At 54.0% G+C, this 18,623-nt stretch overlaps 1 long non-coding RNA gene across 1 annotated transcript in view; it reads left to right on the forward strand.

Moving 5' to 3' along the window:
* The first annotated feature begins 281 nt into the window (after window positions 1-281).
* Window positions 282-18,623, forward strand: part of LOC123764813 (uncharacterized) — a 108,183-nt gene continuing 89,841 nt past the window's right edge. The window contains exon 1 of the long non-coding RNA XR_011222357.1: window positions 282-441. This is a non-coding gene — a long non-coding RNA (uncharacterized lncRNA). The remainder of the gene's footprint in view (window positions 442-18,623) is intronic.

Below are 18,623 nucleotides of genomic sequence, written 5' to 3' on the forward strand. Positions count from 1 at the left end.
CGCCTCGCCTCCACCAACCACGCCAACCCAAGCAACTCAAGTGGTGAGGAATTGTAATTATGTTTGGAAACCACTTTGCAGGGATTAAGAACCCAAACAGAGGACGAGCCGGGTATTGAGTTGCCAATGGGTCCGCTCTCGCTACTGTGTAGACTCTAGACCTTTAAAGTGTTAGTATAACTCGAGTTATACCTTGACCATAGCTGACTATGGTGTCATCACTCTAACTATAGCGTGCGTTAAGTACATGGGGGCTGGTGAGCTGGGACAAGGCGAGTGTGTGGGGGCTGCCAGGTGCTGGTTGGCTGGCTGGGTGGGGCCGCTTGGGCAGCAGTGTGCCCATGCCCGCCGCGCCAGCACCATCACCACGCCGCCCTCTTCACCACGGCCGCCACCATTACCACCATTACCAAACCCGCAGACATGCCCACTCCTAAGGAGGTAAGAGTCTTACCAACATTGTTTGCGTAATGCCTTCACCAGCTGTAGCCAGTGCTGCTAGCTAGCTACTAGTGCTGCTAGCTAGCTACTAGTGCTGCTAGCTAGCTACTAGTGCTGCTAGCTAGCTACTAGTGCTGCTAGCTAGCTACTAGTGATGCTAGCTAGCTACTAGTGCTGCTAGCTAGCTACTAGTGCTGCTAGCCACCAGTGCTGCTAGCTACTAGTGCTGCTAGCCACCAGTGCTGCTAGCTACTAGTGCTGCTAGCCACCAGTGCTGCTAGCTACTAGTGCTGCTAGCTAATAGTGCTGCTAGCTAGCTACTAGTGCTGCTAGCCACCAGTTCTGCTAGCCACCAGTGCTGCAAGCTACTAGTGCTGCTAGCTACTAGTGCTGCTAGCCACCAGTGCTGCTAGCCACCAGTGCTGCTAGCCACCAGTGATGCTAGCTACTAGTGCTGCTAGCTACTAGTGCTGCTAGCTAGCTACTAGTGCTGCTAGCTACTAGTGCTGCTAGCTACTAGTGCTGCTAGCTAGCTACTAGTGCTGCTAGCTACTAGTGCTGCTAGCTACTAGTGCTGCTAGATGCTAGCTCCTAGTTCTGCTAGCTACTAGTGCTGCTAGCTACCGGTGCTGCTAGCTACCGGTGCTGCTAGCTACAGGTGCTGCTAGCTACTAGTGCTGCTAGCTGCTAGCTACTAGTGCTGCTAGCTGCTAGCTACTAGTGCTGCTAGCTGCTAGCTACTAGTGCTGCTAGATGCTAGCTCCTAGTTCTGCTAGCTACTAGTGCTGCTAGCTACCGGTGCTGCTAGCTACTAGTGCTGCTAGCTACCGGTGCTGCTAGCTACAGGTGCTGCTAGCTACTAGTGCTGCTAGCTGCTATCTCCTAGTGCTGCTAGCTACTAGTGCTGCTAGCTACTAGCTACTAGTGCTGCTAGCTACTAGCTACTAGCTACTAGTGCTGCTAGCTACCGGTGCTGCTAGCTACTAGCGACTAGTGCTGCTAGCTACCGGTGCTGCTAGCTACCGGTGCTGCTAGCTACTAGTGATGCTAGCTACTAGTGCTGCTAGTTACTAGTGCTGCTAGTTACTAGTGTTGCTAGCTACTAGTGCTGCTAGCCACCATTGTTGCTAGCTACTAGCGCTGCTAGCTACTAGTGCTGCTAGCCACCGGTGCTTCTAGCTACCGGTGCTGCTAGCTACCCGTGTTGCTAGCTACTAGTGCTGCTAGCTACCAGTGCTGCTAGCTACCGGTGCTGCTAGCTACCGGTGTTGCTAGCTACTATTGCTGCTAGCTACCAGTGCTGCTAGCCATCAGTGCTGCTAGCTACTATTGCTGCTAGCTACCAGTGCTGCTAGCCATCAGTGCTACTAGCCACCAGTGCTGCTAGCCACCAGTGCTGCTAGCCACCAGTGCTACTAGCCACCAGTGCTGCTAGCCAACAGTGCTGCTAGCTACCAGTGCTGCTAGCTACCAGTGCTGCTAGTTACCAGTGCTGCTAGCCATCAGTGCTGCTAGCTACTATTGCTGCTAGCTACCAGTGCTGCTAGCCATCAGTGCTGCTAGCCATCAGTGCTGCTAGCTACTAGTGCTGCTAGATGCTAGCTCCTAGTTCTGCTAGCTACTAGTGCTGCTAGCTACTAGTGCTGCTAGCTACCGGTGCTGCTAGCTACTAGTGCTGCTGGCTACCGGTGCTGCTAGCTACAGGTGCTGCTAGCTACTAGTGCTGCTAGCTGCTAGCTACTAGTGCTGCTAGATGCTAGCTCCTAGTTCTGCTAGCTACTAGTGCTGCTAGCTACCGGTGCTGCTAGCTACTAGTGCTGCTAGATACCGGTGCTGCTAGCTACAGGTGCTGCTAGCTACTAGTGCTGCTAGCTGCTATCTCCTAGTGCTGCTAGCTACTAGTGCTGCTAGCTACTAGCTACTAGTGCTGCTAGCTACCGGTGCTGCTAGCTACTAGCGACTAGTGCTGCTAGCTACCGGTGCTGCTAGCTACCGGTGCTGCTAGCTACTAGTGATGCTAGCTACGAGTGCTGCTAGTTACTAGTGCTGCTAGTTACTAGTGTTGCTAGCTACTAGTGCTGCTAGCCACCATTGTTGCTAGCTACTAGTGCTGCTAGCTACTAGTGCTGCTAGCCACCGGTGCTTCTAGCTACCGGTGCTGCTAGCTACCCGTGTTGCTAGCTACTAGTGCTGCTAGCTACCAGTGTTGCTAGCTACCGGTGCTGCTAGCTACCGGTGTTGCTAGCTACTATTGCTGCTAGCTACCAGTGTTGCTAGCCATCAGTGCTGCTAGCTACTATTGCTGCTAGCTACCAGTGCTGCTAGCCATCAGTGCTACTAGCCACCAGTGCTCCTAGCCACCAGTGCTACTAGCTACCGGTGCTGCTAGCCACCGGTGCTGCTAGCCACCGGTGCTGCTAGCTACCGGTGTTGCTAGCTACTATTGCTGCTAGCTACCAGTGTTGCTAGCCATCAGTGCTACTAGCTACTATTGCTGCTAGCTACCAGTGCTGCTAGCCATCAGTGCTACTAGCCACCAGTGCTGCTAGCCACCAGTGCTACTAGCCACCAGTGCTGCTAGCCACCAGTGCTGCTAGCTACCAGTGCTGCTAGCTACCAGTGCTGCTAGTTACCAGTGCTGCTAGCCATCAGTGCTGCTAGTTACCAGTGCTGCTAGCCATCAGTGCTGCTAGCTACTATTGCTGCTAGCTACCAGTGCTGCTAGCTACCAGTGCTGCTAGCCATCAGTGCTGCTAGCCATCAGTGCTGCTAGCTACCAGTGCTGCTAGTTACCAGTGCTGCTAGCAGCACTGGTGCTGCTAGCCACCAGTGCTGCTAGCCACCAGTGCTGCTAGCTACCAATGCTGCTAGCCATCAGTGCTGCTAGCTACCAGTGCTGCTAGTTACCAGTGCTGCTAGCCATCAGTGCTGCTAGCTACCAGTGCTGCTAGCTACCAGTACTGCTAGCTACCAATGCTGCTAGCCATCAGTGCTGCTAGCTACCAGTGCTGCTAGCCATCAGTGCTGCTAGCTACTATTGCTGCTAGCTACCAGTGCTGCTAGCTACCAGTGCTGCTAGCCATCAGTGTTGCTAGCCATCAGCTGCTGCTAGCTACCAGTGCTGCTAGTTACCAGTGCTGCTAGCCATCAGTGCTGCTAGCTACCCGTGCTGCTAGTTACCAGTGCTGCTAGCCATCTGTGTTGCTTGCTAACAGCGCTGCTAGCCATCAGTGTTGCTAGCTACCAGTGATGCTAGCCATCAGTGCTGCTAGCTACCAGTGCTGCTAGCTACCATTCCTGCTAGCTACTGTTCCTGCTAGCCACCAGTGCTGCTAGCCACCAGTGCTGCTAGCCACCAGGGCTGCTATCTACCAGTGCTGCTAGCTATCAGTGCTGCTAGCTACCGGTGCTGATAGCTACTATTGCTGCTAGCCACCAGTGCTGTTAGACACCGGTGCTGTTAGCCATCAGTGCTGCTAGCTACCAGTGCTGCTAGCTACCAGTGCTGCTAGCCACCAGTGCTGCTAGCTACCAGTGCTGCTAGCTACCAGTGCTGCTAGCCACCAGTGCTGCTAGCTACCAGTGCTGCTAGCTACCAGTGCTGCTAGCTACCAGTGCTGCTAGCCACCAGTGCTGCTAGCCACCAGTGCTGCTAGCCACCAGTGCTGCTAGCTACCAGTGCTGCTAGCTACCAGTGCTGCTAGCCACCAGTGCTGCAAGCTACCATTCCTGCTAGCTACCAGTGCTGCTAGCTACCAGTGCTGCTAGCTACGAGTGCTGCTAGCCACCAGTGCTGCTAGCTACCGGTGCTGCTAGCCACCGGTGCTGCTAGCCACCAGTGCTGCTAGCTACTAGTGCTGCTAGCCACCAGTGCTGCTAGAAACCGGTGCTGCTAGCCACCAGTGCTGCTAGCCACCAGTGCTGCTAGCCACCGGTGCTGCTAGCTACCGGTGCTGCTAGCTACCAGTGCTGCTAGCTACCAGTGCTACTAGCTACCAGTGCTGCTAGCTATCAGTGCTACTAGCTACCAGTGCTGCTAGCTACCAGTGCTGCTAGCTACCAGTGCTGCTAGCTATCAGTGCTACTAGCTACCAGTGCTACTAGCTATCAGTGCTACTAGCTACCAGTGCTGCTAGCTACCAGTGCTACTAGCTACCAGTGCTGCTAGCTACCAGTGCTGCTAGCTATCAGTGCTACTAGCTACCAGTGCTACTAGCTACCAGTGCTGCTAGCTACCAGTGCTGCTAGCTACCAGTGCTGCTAGCTACCAGTGCTACTAGCTACCAGTGCTGCTAGCTACCAGTGCTGCTAGCTACCAATGCTGCTAGCTATCAGTGCTACTAGCTACCAGTGCTACTAGCTACCAGTGCAACTATCTACCAGTGCTGCTAGCCACCGGTGCTGCTAGCCACCGGTGCTGCTAGCCATCAGTGCTGCTAGCTACCAGTGCTGCTAGCTACCGGTGCTGCTAGCCACCGGTGCTGCTAGCTACCAGTGCTGCTAGCCACCAGTGCTGCTAGCTACCAGTGCTGCTAGCCACCAGTGCTGCTAGCTACCGGTGCTGCTAGCTACAGGTGCTGCTAGCTACTATTGCTGCTAGCTGCCGGTGCTGCTAGTCACCAGTGCTGCTAGCCACCAGTGCTGCTAGCTACCAGTGCTGCTAGCTACCAGTGCTGCTAGCCACCAGTACTGCTAGCTACCAGTGCTGCTAGCCATCAGTGCTGCTAGCTACCAGTGCTGCTAGCTACCAGTGCTGCTAGCCACCAGTGCTGCTAGCTACCGGTGCTGCTAGCTACCGGTGCTGCTAGCCACCAGTGCTGCTAGCTACTAGTGCTGCTAGCCACCAGTGCTGCTAGCCATCAGTGCTGCTAGCCACCAGTGCTGCTAGCCACCAGTGCTGCTAGCCACCAGTGCTGCTAGCCACCAGTGCTGCTAGCCATCAGTGCTGCTAGCCACCAGTGCTGCTAGCCACCAGTGCTGCTAGCCACCAGTGCTGCTAGCCACCAGTGCTGCTAGCCATCAGTGCTGCTAGCTACCAGTGCTGCTAGCCATCAGTGCTGCTAGCTGCCAGTGCTGCTAGCTACCAGTGCTGCTAGCCACCAGTGCTGTTAACTACCGGTCCTGCTAGCTACCGGTGCTGCTAGCCACCAGTGCTGCTAGCCACCAGTGCTGCTAGCCATCAGTGCTGCTAGCCACCAGTGCTGCTAGCCACCAGTGCTGCTAGCCACCAGTGCTGCTAGCTACCAGTGCTGCTAGCCATCAGTGCTGCTAGCTACCGGTGCTGCTAGCCACCAGTGCTGCTAGCCATCAGTGCTGCTAGCTACCAGTGCTGCTAGCCATCAGTGCTGCTAGCTACCGGTGCTGCTAGCCACCAGTGCTGCTAGCCACCAGTGCTGCTAGCCACCAGTGCTGCTAGCCATCAGTGCTGCTAGCTACCAGTGCTGCTAGCCTGCAGTGCTGCTAGCCAGCAGTGCTGCTAGCCATCAATGCTGCTAGCCACCAGTGCTGCTAGCCAGCAGTGCTGCTAGCCAGCAGTGCTGCTAGCCATCAGTGCTGCTAGCCAGCAGTGCTGCTAGCCATCAGTGCTGCTAGCCAGCAGTGCTGCTAGCCACCAGTGCTGCTAGCCATCAATGCTGCTAGCCACCAGTGCTGCTAGCTACCGGTGCTGCTAGCCACCAGTGCTGCTAGCCATCAATGCTGCTAGCCACCAGTGCTGCTAGCCACCAGTGCTGCTAGCTACCGGTGCTGCTAGCCACCAGTGCTGCTAACCACCAGTGCTGCTAGCCATCAGTGCTGCTAGCTACTAGCCACCAGTGCTGCTAGCCACCAGTGCTGCTAGCCACCAGTGCTACTAGCTACCAGTGCTGCTAGCCACTAGTTCTACTAGCCATCTGTGCTGCTAGCTACCAGTGCTGCTAGCCACTAGTGCTGCTAGCCACCAGTGCTACTAGCCATCTGTGCTGCTAGCTACCAGTGCTGCTGGCTACCTGTGCTACTAGCTACCAGTGCTGCTTGCCATCTGTGCTGCTAGCTACCAGTGCTGCTAGCTACCAGTGCTGCTAGCTACCAGTGCTGCTAGCCACCAGTGCTACTAGCCATCTGTGCTGCTAGCTACCAGTGCTGCTAGCCATCAGTGCTGCTGGCTACCTGTGCTACTAGCTACCAGTGCTGCTAACCATCTGTGCTACTAGCTACCAGTGCTGCTTGCCATTTGTGCTGGTAGCCATCTGTGCTGCTAGCCACCTGTGCTGCTAGCTACCAGTGATTAAGTTTAAGTTAAGATTTGCCCCGGTGGGCGAGTTTATTGGGCAGCGCCACTCATCCTGTGAGTGGACACACCGCCATAGTGACAGTATTGGGCAGCGTCACTCATCCTGTGAGTGGACACACCGCCATAGTGACAGTATTGGGCAGCGTCACTCATCCTGTGAGTGGACACACCGCCATAGTGGCAGTATTGGGCAGCGCCACTCATCCTGTGAGTGGACACCGTCAAAGCAGCATGTACAACACCATATATAATGGAAGGAAAACCCGCTGGGTTGTTCATCGTGTCACTTGTACCCAGACACAGCTGGGACTTGCTTAACTGTCGCAAGTCAACAGCTTCTCAAAAAGAAAAAGATTAACATTTGTCAACCCTAAAATCTTACGTTATCTCTCGGGTGCAAAATGGGGAAATCTCTTAAGAACATCATTTATATTTGACAGATAGTTTTCCTAACTCAATGTGAGGTTTACTATGCTACAGATCTTTCCGATGTCTCTTAGATGTTCACATTCTCTTAGGTAGTGGTCAAGGCAGTGTCCATTACTCGCTACAGATTCTGCAACTCCTCTGCTCAACTGTTGTTTCTATTACAAATCTCCATGGATATTTGTATCCAAGACGGATTCGTGTTATTACTGATTCTCTCCCAAGACCACTTCCTCCTTGTCCATAATGATTGGGATTGCCAGCAGCAACCATGTTGTACCATGGTACAGATTCACTGGTTTGTGCTTCTATCCTCCTTTCCTCAGTTACCTTGTCACGGTGATGTTGCCTGACAATACCTCTAATTTGTAGTAGAGTCTTGGGTATGAAGTATTCAATATGGTCTCCTTCAGCGCCTTCAGCAGCCAGCACATCTGCTCGTTCACTCCCACATATTCCAACATGGGAGGGGATCCCCAACATGGGAGGGGATCCCCAACATGGGAGGGGATCCCCAACATGGGAGGGGATCCCCAACATGGGAGGGGATCCCCAACATGGGAGGGGATCCCCAACATGGGAGGGGATCCACAGGACTTGACTCTTCCCTGATTGGTTAGTTCCCTCACAGCTCATGATCTCAGCGACTGTCGCAAGGTTTTCTGCCCGATTTTTACTAAGGCTTTGTAGTGCTGATTGTGAATCAGTGCAGATCACTGCGTCATTAGTGTTTCGTTCAAGGAATCTTAACGCCATAACAATGGCAATTAGCTTCGCTTGCGTTGAAGAAACATGGTTCTCCATACGTATTTTTCTTCACTTACGTTTTGAAAGACTTTATTCCTAATTACAGTGTATGCTGCAACATCCTTGCCATTGACAGAATTAGATGGCCCATCAGTGTAGATTTAATCTAATTCATTCCCAGCTTCTTTATAAATTTCCTCAAGGTACTTATGCCTCATTTCTTGTGGTATCATTTTGGATATTTTAATTGTCATCTCGTTGATGATAATCCTACATGATTCATTCCCCAGGGAAGTAACCTCACTACAGGCAGGAGCTCCCGGGCTTGTTCACGCAGGTGAAGTTATTCCAGGTAGCAGACTAATCTGTGATGCCATTTTTTGCTTTTCCTGTTTCCTCCTGTAACACAGAGCTCTGTTTTGTCTTGGCAATATCATTGTAATGGGGATCTCTGGCTTTCTTAATTGCAAGCTTAGCATTCAGTTCCTTAATTCTGCTTTTAATACTGGGGAGAGACAATTGCTCTCGTGGATTAGACGTTTTGGCAGTTCTTGGAACTCCAAGAAAGATTGTCATGGCTTCATTTTTGATGCTTTCAAGTTTTTTCATATCGCTTTGGGAATCAGTGACCAAAACTGGTGCGGCATAGTCTATGACGGAGCGCACATCGGCTGTGTACATTACCTTCAGCACGGCCATGGAGGCCCCGTACTCATTCCAGGTCAGTACCATTCCAGGTCGACTCAGTGCCCGGGTCGACTTGTTCCTATGAGCTGGTTGAGCTTCTCTTTCTTTCCCTTGAGAGAGCCGACAGTGACGCCAAGGTACCGATAGTGGTCAACCCACTCAAGTGTTACACCATTAATTGTAGTTCTTCATTTTCTCTTACCTTTGATGCTAGCCACCAGTGATGCTAGCCACCTGTGATGCTAGCCACCAGTGATGCTAGCCACCAGTGATGCTAGCCACCAGTGATGCTAGCCACCAGTGATGCTAGCCACCAGTGATGCTAGCCACCAGTGATGCTAGCCACCTGTGATGCTACCAGTGATGCTAGCCACCAGTGATGCTAGCCACCAGTGATGCTAGCCACCAGTGATGCTAGCCACCTGTGATGCTACCAGTGATGCTAGCCACCAGTGATGCTAGCCACCAGTGATGCTAGCCACCAGTGATGCTAGCCACCAGTGATGCTAGCCACCAGTGATGCTAGCCACCAGTGATGCTAGCCACCTGTGATGCTACCAGTGATGCTAGCCACCAGTGATGCTAGCCACCTGTGATGCTAGCCACCAGTGATGCTACCAGTGATGCTAGCCACCAGTGATGCTAGCCACCAGTGATGCTAGCCACCAGTGATGCTAGCCACCAGTGATGCTACCAGTGATGCTAGCCACCAGTGATGCTAGCCACCTGTGATGCTAGCCACCAGTGATGCTAGCCACCAGTGATGCTACCAGTGATGCTAGCCACCAGTGATGCTAGCCACCAGTGATGCTAGCCACCTGTGATGCTACCAGTGATGCTAGCCACCAGTGATGCTAGCCACCAGTGATGCTAGCCACCAGTGATGCTAGCCACCAGTGATGCTAGCCACCAGTGATGCCACCAGTGATGCTAGCCACCAGTGATGCTAGCCACCAGTGATGCTAGCCACCAGTGATGCTACCAGTGATGCTAGCCACCAGTGATGCTAGCCACCAGTGATGCTAGCCACCAGTGATGCTAGCCACCAGTGATGCTACCAGTGATGCTAGCCACCAGTGATGCTAGCCACCAGTGATGCTAGCCACCTGTGATGCTACCAGTGATGCTATCCACCAGTGATGCTAGCCACCAGTGATGCTAGCCACCAGTGATGCTAGCCACCTGTGATGCTACCAGTGATGCTAGCCACCAGTGATGCTAGCCACCTGTGATGCTACCAGTGATACTAGCCACCAGTGATGCTAGCCACCTGTGATGCCACCAGTGATGCTAGCCACCAGTGATGCTAGCCACCAGTGATGCAACCAGTGATGCTAGCCACCAGTGATGCTAGCCACCAGTGATGCTAGCCACCTGTGATGCTAGCCACCTGTGATGCTACCAGTGATGCTAGCCCACCAGTGATGCTAGCACCAGTGATGCTAGCCACCAGTGATGCTAGCCACCAGTGATGCTACAGTGATGCTAGCCACCAGTGATGCTAGCACAGTGATGCTAGCCACCAGTATGCTAGCCACCAGTGATGCTAGCCACCAGTGCTGCTAGCCACAGTGCTGCTAGCCACCAGTGATGCTAGCCACCAGTGATGCTAGCCACCAGTGATGCTACCAGTGATGCTAGCCACCAGTGATGCTAGCCACCAGTGATGCTAGCCACCAGTGATGCTACCAGTGATGCTAGCCACCAGTGATGCTAGCCACCAGTGATGCTAGCCACCAGTGATGCTAGCCACCTGTGATGCTACCAGTGATGCTAGCCACCAGTGATGCTAGCCACCAGTGATGCTACCAGTGATGCTAGCCACCAGTGATGCTAGCCACCAGTGATGCTAGCCACCAGTGATGCTAGCCACCTGTGATGCTACCAGTGATGCTAGCCACCAGTGATGCTAGCCACCAGTGATGCTAGCCACCAGTGATGCTAGCCACCAGTGATGCTAGCCACCAGTGATGCTAGCCACCAGTGATGCTAGCCACCAGTGATGCTAGCCACCAGTGATGCTACCAGTGATGCTAGCCACCAGTGATGCTAGCCACCAGTGATGCTAGCCACCAGTGATGCTACCAGTGATGCTAGCCACCAGTGATGCTAGCCACCAGTGATGCTAGCCACCTGTGATGCTACCAGTGATGCTTGCCACCAGTGATGCTAGCCACCAGTGATGCTACCAGTGATGCTAGCCACCAGTGATGCTAGCCACCAGTGATGCTTGCCACCAGTGATGCTAGCCACCAGTGATGCTAGCCACCAGTGATGCTAGCCACCAGTGATGATACCAGTGATGCTAGCCACCAGTGATGCTAGCCTCCAGTGATGCTAGCCACCAGTGATGCTAGCCACCAGTGATGCTACCAGTGATGCTAGCCACCAGTGATGCTAGCCATCAGTGATGCTAGCCACCAGTGATGCTAGCCACCAGTGATGCTAGCCACCTTGATGCTAGCCACCAGTGATGCTAGCCACCAGTGATGCTAGCCAACAGTGGATGCTAGCCACAGTGATGCTAGCCACCAGTTGATGCTAGCCACCAGTGATGCTAGCCACCAGTGATGCTAGCCACCAGTGATGCTAGCCACCAGTGATGCTAGCCACCAGTGATGCTAGCCCAGTGATGCTAGCCTACCATGTGATGCTAGCCACACAGTGATGCTAGCCACCAGTGATGCTAGCCACCAGTGATGCTAGCCACCAGTGATGCTAGCCACCAGTGATGCTAGCCACCAAGTGATGCTAGCCACCAGTGATGCTAGCCACCAGTGATGCTAGCCACCTTTGATGCTAGCCACCAGTGATGCTACCAGTGATGCTAGCCACCAGTGATGCTACCAGTGATGCTAGCCACCAGTGATGCTAGCCACCTTTGATGCTAGCCACCAGTGATGCTAGCCACCAGTGATGCTACCAGTGATGCTAGCCACCAGTGATGCAACCCACCAGTGATGCTAGCCACCAGTGATGCTAGCCACCAGTGATGCTACCAGTGATGCTAGCCACCAGTGATGCTAGCCACCAGTGATGCTAGCCACCAGTGATGCTAGCCACCAGTGATGCTAGCCACCAGTGATGCTAGCCACCTGTGATGCTACCAGTGATGCTAGCCACCAGTGATGCTACCAGTGATGCTAGCCACCAGTGATGCTAGCCACAAGTGATGCTAGCCACCAGTGATGCTAGCCACCAGTGATGCTACCAGTGATGCTAGCCACCAGTGATGCTAGCCACCTGTGATGCTACCAGTGATGCTAGCCACCAGTGATGCTAGCCACCAGTGATGCTAGAAACCAGTGATGCTAGCCACCAGTGATACTACCAGTGATGCTAGCCACCAGTGATGCTAGCCACCAGTGATGCTAGCCACCTGTGATGCTACCAGTGATGCTAGCCACCAGTGATGCTAGCCACCAGTGATGCTAGCCACCAGTGATGCTACCAGTGATGCTAGCCACCAGTGATGCTAGCCACCAGTGATGCTAGCCACCAGTGATGCTAGCCACCTGTGATGCTACCAGTGATGCTAGCCACCAGTGATGCTAGCCACCAGTGATGCTAGCCACCAGTGATGCTACCAGTGATGCTAGCCACCAGTGATGCTAGCCACCAGTGATGCTAGCCACCAGTGATGCTAGCCACCAGTGATGCTAGCCACCAGTGATGCTAGCCACCTTTGATGCTAGCCACCAGTGATGCTAGCCACCAGTGATGCTAGCCACCAGTGATGCTAGCCACCAGTGATGCTAGCCACCAGTGATGCTACCAGTGATGCTAGCCACCAGTGATGCTAGCCACCTGTGATGCTACCAGTGATGCTAGCCACCAGTGATGCTAGCCACCAGTGATGCTAGCCACCAGTGATGCTACCAGTGATGCTAGCCACCAGTGATGCTACCAGTGATGCTAGCCACCAGTGATGCTAGCCACCAGTGATGCTAGCCACCTGTGATGCTAGCCACCTGTGATGCTAGCCACCAGTGATGCTAGCCACCAGTGATGCTAGCCACCAGTGATGCTAGCCACCTTTGATGCTAGCCACCAGTGATGCTAGCCACCAGTGATGCTACCAGTGATGCTAGCCACCAGTGATGCTAGCCACCAGTGATGCTAGCCACCTGTGATGCTACCAGTGATGCTAGCCACCAGTGATGCTACCAGTGATGCTAGCCACCAGTGATGCTAGCCACCAGTGATGCTAGCCACCAGTGATGCTACCAGTGATGCTAGCCACCAGTGATGCTAGCCACCTGTGATGATAGCCACCAGTGATGCTAGCCACCTGTGATGCTACCAGTGATGCTAGCCACCAGTGATGCTAGCCACCAGTGATGCTAGAAACCAGTGATGCTAGCCACCAGTGATACTACCAGTGATGCTAGCCACCAGTGATGCTAGCCACCAGTGATGCTAGCCACCAGTGATGCTACCAGTGATGCTAGCCACCAGTGATGCTAGCCACCAGTGATGCTAGCCACCAGTGATGCTAGCCACCAGTGATGCTAAGCCACCAGTGATGCTACCAGTGATGCTAGCCACCAGTGATGCTACCAGTGATGCTAGCCACCATGTGATGCTACCAGTGATGCTAGCCACCAGTGATGCTAGCCACCAGTGATGCTACCAGTGATGCTAGCCACCAGTGATGCTAGCCACCAGTGATGCTAGCCACCAGTGATGCTAGCCACCAGTGATGCTAGCCACCAGTGATGCTAGCCACCTTTGATGCTAGCCACCTTTGATGCTAGCCACCAGTGATACTAGCCACCAGTGATGCTACCAGTGATGCTAGCCACCAGTGATGCTAGCCACCTGTGATGATAGCCACCAGTGATGCTAGCCACCTGTGATGCTACCAGTGATGCTAGCCACCAGTGATGCTAGCCACCAGTGATGCTAGAACCAGTGATGCTAGCCACCAGTGATACTACCAGTGATGCTAGCCACCAGTGATGCTAGCCACCAGTGATGCTAGCCACCTGTGATGCTACCAGTGATGCTAGCCACCAGTGATGCTAGCCACCAGTGATGCTAGCCACGAGTGATGCTAGCCACCAGTGATGCTACCAGTGATGCTAGCCACCAGTGATGCTAGCCACCAGTGATGCTAGCCACCTGTGATGCTACCAGTGATGCTAGCCACCAGTGATGCTAGCCACCAGTGATGCTACCAGTGATGCTAGCCACCAGTGATGCTAGCCACCAGTGATGCTAGCCACCAGTGATGCTAGCCACCAGTGATGCTAGCCACCAGTGATGCTAGCCACCAGTGATGCTAGCCACCTTTGATGCTAGCCACCTTTGATGCTAGCCACCTTTGATGCTAGCCACCAGTGATGCTAGCCACCAGTGATGCTAGCCACCAGTGATGCTAGCCACCAGTGATGCTAGCCACCAGTGATGCTACCAGTGATGCTAGCCACCAGTGATGCTAGCCACCAGTGATGCTAGCCACCAGTGATGCTACCAGTGATGCTAGCCACCAGTGATGCTAGCCTCCAGTGATGCTAGCCACCAGTGATGCTAGCCACCAGTGATGCTACCAGTGATGCTAGCCACCAGTGATGCTAGCCACCAGTGATGCTACCAGTGATGCTAGCCACCAGTGATGCTTGCCACCAGTGATGCTAGCCACCAGTGATGCTAGCCACCAGTGATGCTAGCCACCAGTGATGCTAGCCACCTTTGATGCTAGCCACCAGTGATGCTAGCCACCAGTGATGCTACCAGTGATGCTAGCCACCAGTGATGCTACCAGTGATGCTAGCCACCAGTGATGCTAGCCACCTTTGATGCTAGCCACCAGTGATGCTAGCCACAAGTGATGCTACCAGTGATGCTAGCCACCAGTGATGCTACCAGTGATGCTAGCCACCAGTGATGCTACCAGTGATGCTAGCCACCTGTGATGCTAGCCACCAGTGATGCTAGCCACCAGTGATGCTACCAGTGATGCTAGCCACCAGTGATGCTAGCCACCAGTGATGCTAGCCACCTTTGATGCTAGCCACCAGTGATGCTAGCCACCAGTGATGCTAGCCACCAGTGATGCTAGCCACCAGTGATGCTAGCCACCAGTGATGCTAGCCACCTGTGATGCTAGCCAACAGTGATGCTAGCCACCTGTGATGCTAGCCACCAGTGATGCTACCAGTGATGCTAGCCACCAGTGATGCTAGCCACAAGTGATGCTAGCCACCAGTGATGCTAGCCACCTGTGATGCTAGCCACCAGTGATGCTAGCCACCAGTGATGCTAGCCACCAGTGATGCTAGCCACCAGTGATGCTAGCCACCAGTGATGCTAGCCACCAGTGATGCTAGCCACCTTTGATGCTAGCCACCAGTGATGCTAGCCAACTGTGATGCTACAAGTGATGCTAGCCACCAGTGATGCTAGCCACCTGTGATGCTAGCCACCAGTGATGCTAGCCACCAGTGATGCTAGCCACCAGTGATGCTACCAGTGATGCTAGCCACCAGTGATGCTAGCCACCAGTGATGCTACCAGTGATGCTAGCCACCTGTGATGCTAGCCACCAGTGATGCTACCAGTGATGCTAGCCACCAGTGATGTAGCCACCTGTGATGCTACCAGGATTGCTAGCCACCAGTGATGCTACCAGTGATGCTAGCCACTAGTGATGCTAGCCACCAGTGATGCTAGCCACCAGTGATGCTAGCCAACCTGTGATGCTAGCCACCAGTGTGTGCTAGCCACCAGTTGATGCTACCCCAGTGATGCTAGCCACCAGTGATGCCACCAGTGATGCTAGCCACCAGTGATCTAGCCACCTGTGATGCTAGCCACCAGTGATGCTAGCCACCAGTGATGCTAGCCACCAGTGGATGCTAGCCTACCAGTGATGCTACCAGTGATGCTAGCCACCAGTGATGCTACCAGTGATGCTAGCCACCTTTGATGCTAGCCACCAGTGATGCTAGCCACCAGTGATGCTAGCCACCAGTGATGCTAGCCACCTGTGATGCTAGCCACCAGTGATGCTAGCCACCAGTGATGCTACCAGTGATGCTAGCCACCAGTGATGCCACCAGTGATGCTAGCCACCAGTGATGCTAGCCACCTGTGATGCTAGCCACCAGTGATGCTAGCCACCAGTGATGCTAGCCACCAGTGATGCTAGCCGCCAGTGATGCTACCAGTGATGCTAGCCACCAGTGATGCTAGCCACCAGTGATGCTACCAGTGATGCTAGCCACCTTTGATGCTAGCCACCAGTGATGCTAGCCACCAGTGATGCTAGCCACCAGTGATGCTAGCCACCAGTGATGCTAACCACCTTTGATGCTAGCCACCTTTGATGCTAGCCACCAGTGATGCTAGCCACCAGTGAAGCTTGCCACCAGTGATGCTACCAGTGATGCTAGCCACCAGTGATGCTACCAGTGATGCTAGCCACCAGTGATGCTAGCCACCTTTGATGCTAGCCACCAGTGATGCTAGCCACCAGTGATGCTAGCCACCAGTGATGCTAGCCACCAATGATGCCTAGCCACCAGTGATGCTACCAAAGTGATGCTAGCCACCAGTGATGCTACCAGTGATGCTAGCCACCAGTGATGCTAACCAGTGATGCTAGCCACCATTGATGCTAGCCACCAGTGATGCTCGACACCAGTGATGCTACAAGTGATGCTAGCCACCAGTGATGCTAGCCACAGTGATGCTAGCCACCAGTGATGCTACCAGTGATGCTAGCCGCCAGTGATGCTAGCCACCAGTGATGCTAGCCACCTGTGATGCTAGCCACCATTGATGCTAGCCACCTGTGATGCTAGCCACCAGTGATGCTACCAGTGATGATAGCCACCAGTGATGCTAGCCACCAGTGATGCTACCAGTGATGCTAGCCACCAGTGATGCTAGCCACCAGTGATGCTTCCAGTGATGCTAGCGACCAGTGATGCTACCAGTGATGCTAGCCACCAGTGATGCTACCAGTGATGCTAGCCACCAGTGATGCTAGCCACCAGTGATGCTAGCCACCAGTGATGCTACCAGTGATGCTAGCCACCAGTGATGCTACCAGTGATGCTAGCCACCAGTGATGCTAGCCACCAGTGATGCTAGCCACCAGTGATGCTAGCCACCAGTGATTCTACCAGTGATGCTAGCCACCAGTGATGCTAGCCACCAGTGATGCTAGCCACCAGTGATGCTAGCCACCAGTGATGCTAGCCACCAGTGATGCTAGCCACCTGTGATGCTAGCCACCAGTGATGCTACCAGTGATGCTAGCCACCAGTGATGCTAGCCACCAGTGATGCTAGCCACCTTTGATGCTAGCCACCAGTGATGCTACCAGTGATGCTAGCCACCAGTGATGCTAGCCACCTGTGATGCTAGCCACCAGTGATGCTAGCCACCAGTGATGCTACCAGTGATGCTAGCCACCAGTGATGCTACCAGTGATGCTAGCCACCAGTGATGCTAGCCACCAGTGATGCTAGCCACCAGTGATGCTACCAGTGGATGCTAGCCACCAGTGATGCTAGCCACCAGTGATGCTAGCCACCAGTGATGCTACCAGTGATGCTAGCCACCAGTGATGCTACCAGTGATGCTAGCCACCAGTGATGCTAGCCACCAGTGATGCTAGCCACCAGTGATGCTACCAGTGATGCTAGCCACCAGTGATGCTAGCCACCAGTGATGCTAGCCACCAGTGATGCTAGCCACCAGTGATGCTAGCCACCAGTGATGCTAGCCACCAGTGATGCTACCAGTGATGCTAGCCACCAGTGATGCTACCAGTGATGCTAGCCACCAGTGATGCTACCAGTGATGCTAGCTACCAGTGATGCTAGCCACCAGTGATGCTATCAGTGATGCTAGCCACCAGTGATGCTGCCAGTGATGCTAGCCACCAGTGATGCTAGCCACCAGTGATGCTTGCCACCAGTGATGCTAGCCACCAGTGATGCTAGCCACCAGTGATGCTAGCCTTCAGTGATGCTAGCCACCAGTGATGCTAGCCACCAGTGATGCTAGCCACCAGTGATGCTAGCCACCAGTGATGCTAGCCACCAGTGATGCTAGCCACCAGTGATGCTACCAGTGATGCTAGCCACCAGTGATGCTAGCCACCAGTGATGCTACCAGTGATGCTAGCCACCAGTGATGCTAGCCACCAGTGATGCTAGCCACCAGTGATGCTAGCCACCAGTGATGCTAGCCACCAGTGATGCTAGCCACCAGTGATGCTAGCCACCAGTGATGCTACCAGTGATGCTAACCACCAGTGATGCTACCAGTGATGCTAGCCACCAGTGATGCTACCAGTGATGCTAGCCACCAGTGATGCTAACCACCAGTGATGCTAGCCACCAGTGATGCTAGCCACCAGTGATGCTAGCCACCTTTGATGCTAGCCACCAGTGATGCTAGCCACCAGTGATGCTAGCCACCAGTGATGCTACCAGTGATGCTAGCCACCAGTGATGCTACCAGTGATGCTAGCCACCTGTGATATTATGTTGATTCCCCCGTGTGTTGACACCCCCGTGTGTTGACACTCCCGTGTGTTGACACCCCCGTGTGTTGACACCCCCGTGTGTTGACACCCCCGTGTGTTGACACCCCCGTGTGTTGACACCCCCGTGTATTGACACCCCCGTGTGTTGACACTCCCGTGTGTTGACACTCCCGTGTGTTGACACTCCCGTGTGTTGACACCCCCGTGTGTTGACACCCCCGTGTGTTGACACTCCCGTGTGTTGACACTCCCGTGTGTTGACATTCCCGTGTGTTGACACTCCCTTGTGTTGACACCCCCGTGTATTGGCACCCCCGTGTGTTGACACCCCCGTGTGTTGACACTCCCGTGTGTTGACACCCCCGTGTGTTGACACCCCCGTGTGTTGACACCCCCGTATGTTGACACCCCCGTGTGTTGACACCCCAGTGTGTAAACACCCCCGTGTGTTGACACCCCCGTGTGTTGACACCCTCGTGTGCTGACACACCCGTGTGTTGACACCCCCGTGTGTTGACACACTGGTGTGTTGACACCCCCTTGTGT

Source organism: Procambarus clarkii, chromosome 48 (genome assembly GCF_040958095.1).
Source record: "Procambarus clarkii isolate CNS0578487 chromosome 48, FALCON_Pclarkii_2.0, whole genome shotgun sequence".
NCBI lineage: Eukaryota > Metazoa > Arthropoda > Malacostraca > Decapoda > Cambaridae > Procambarus > Procambarus clarkii.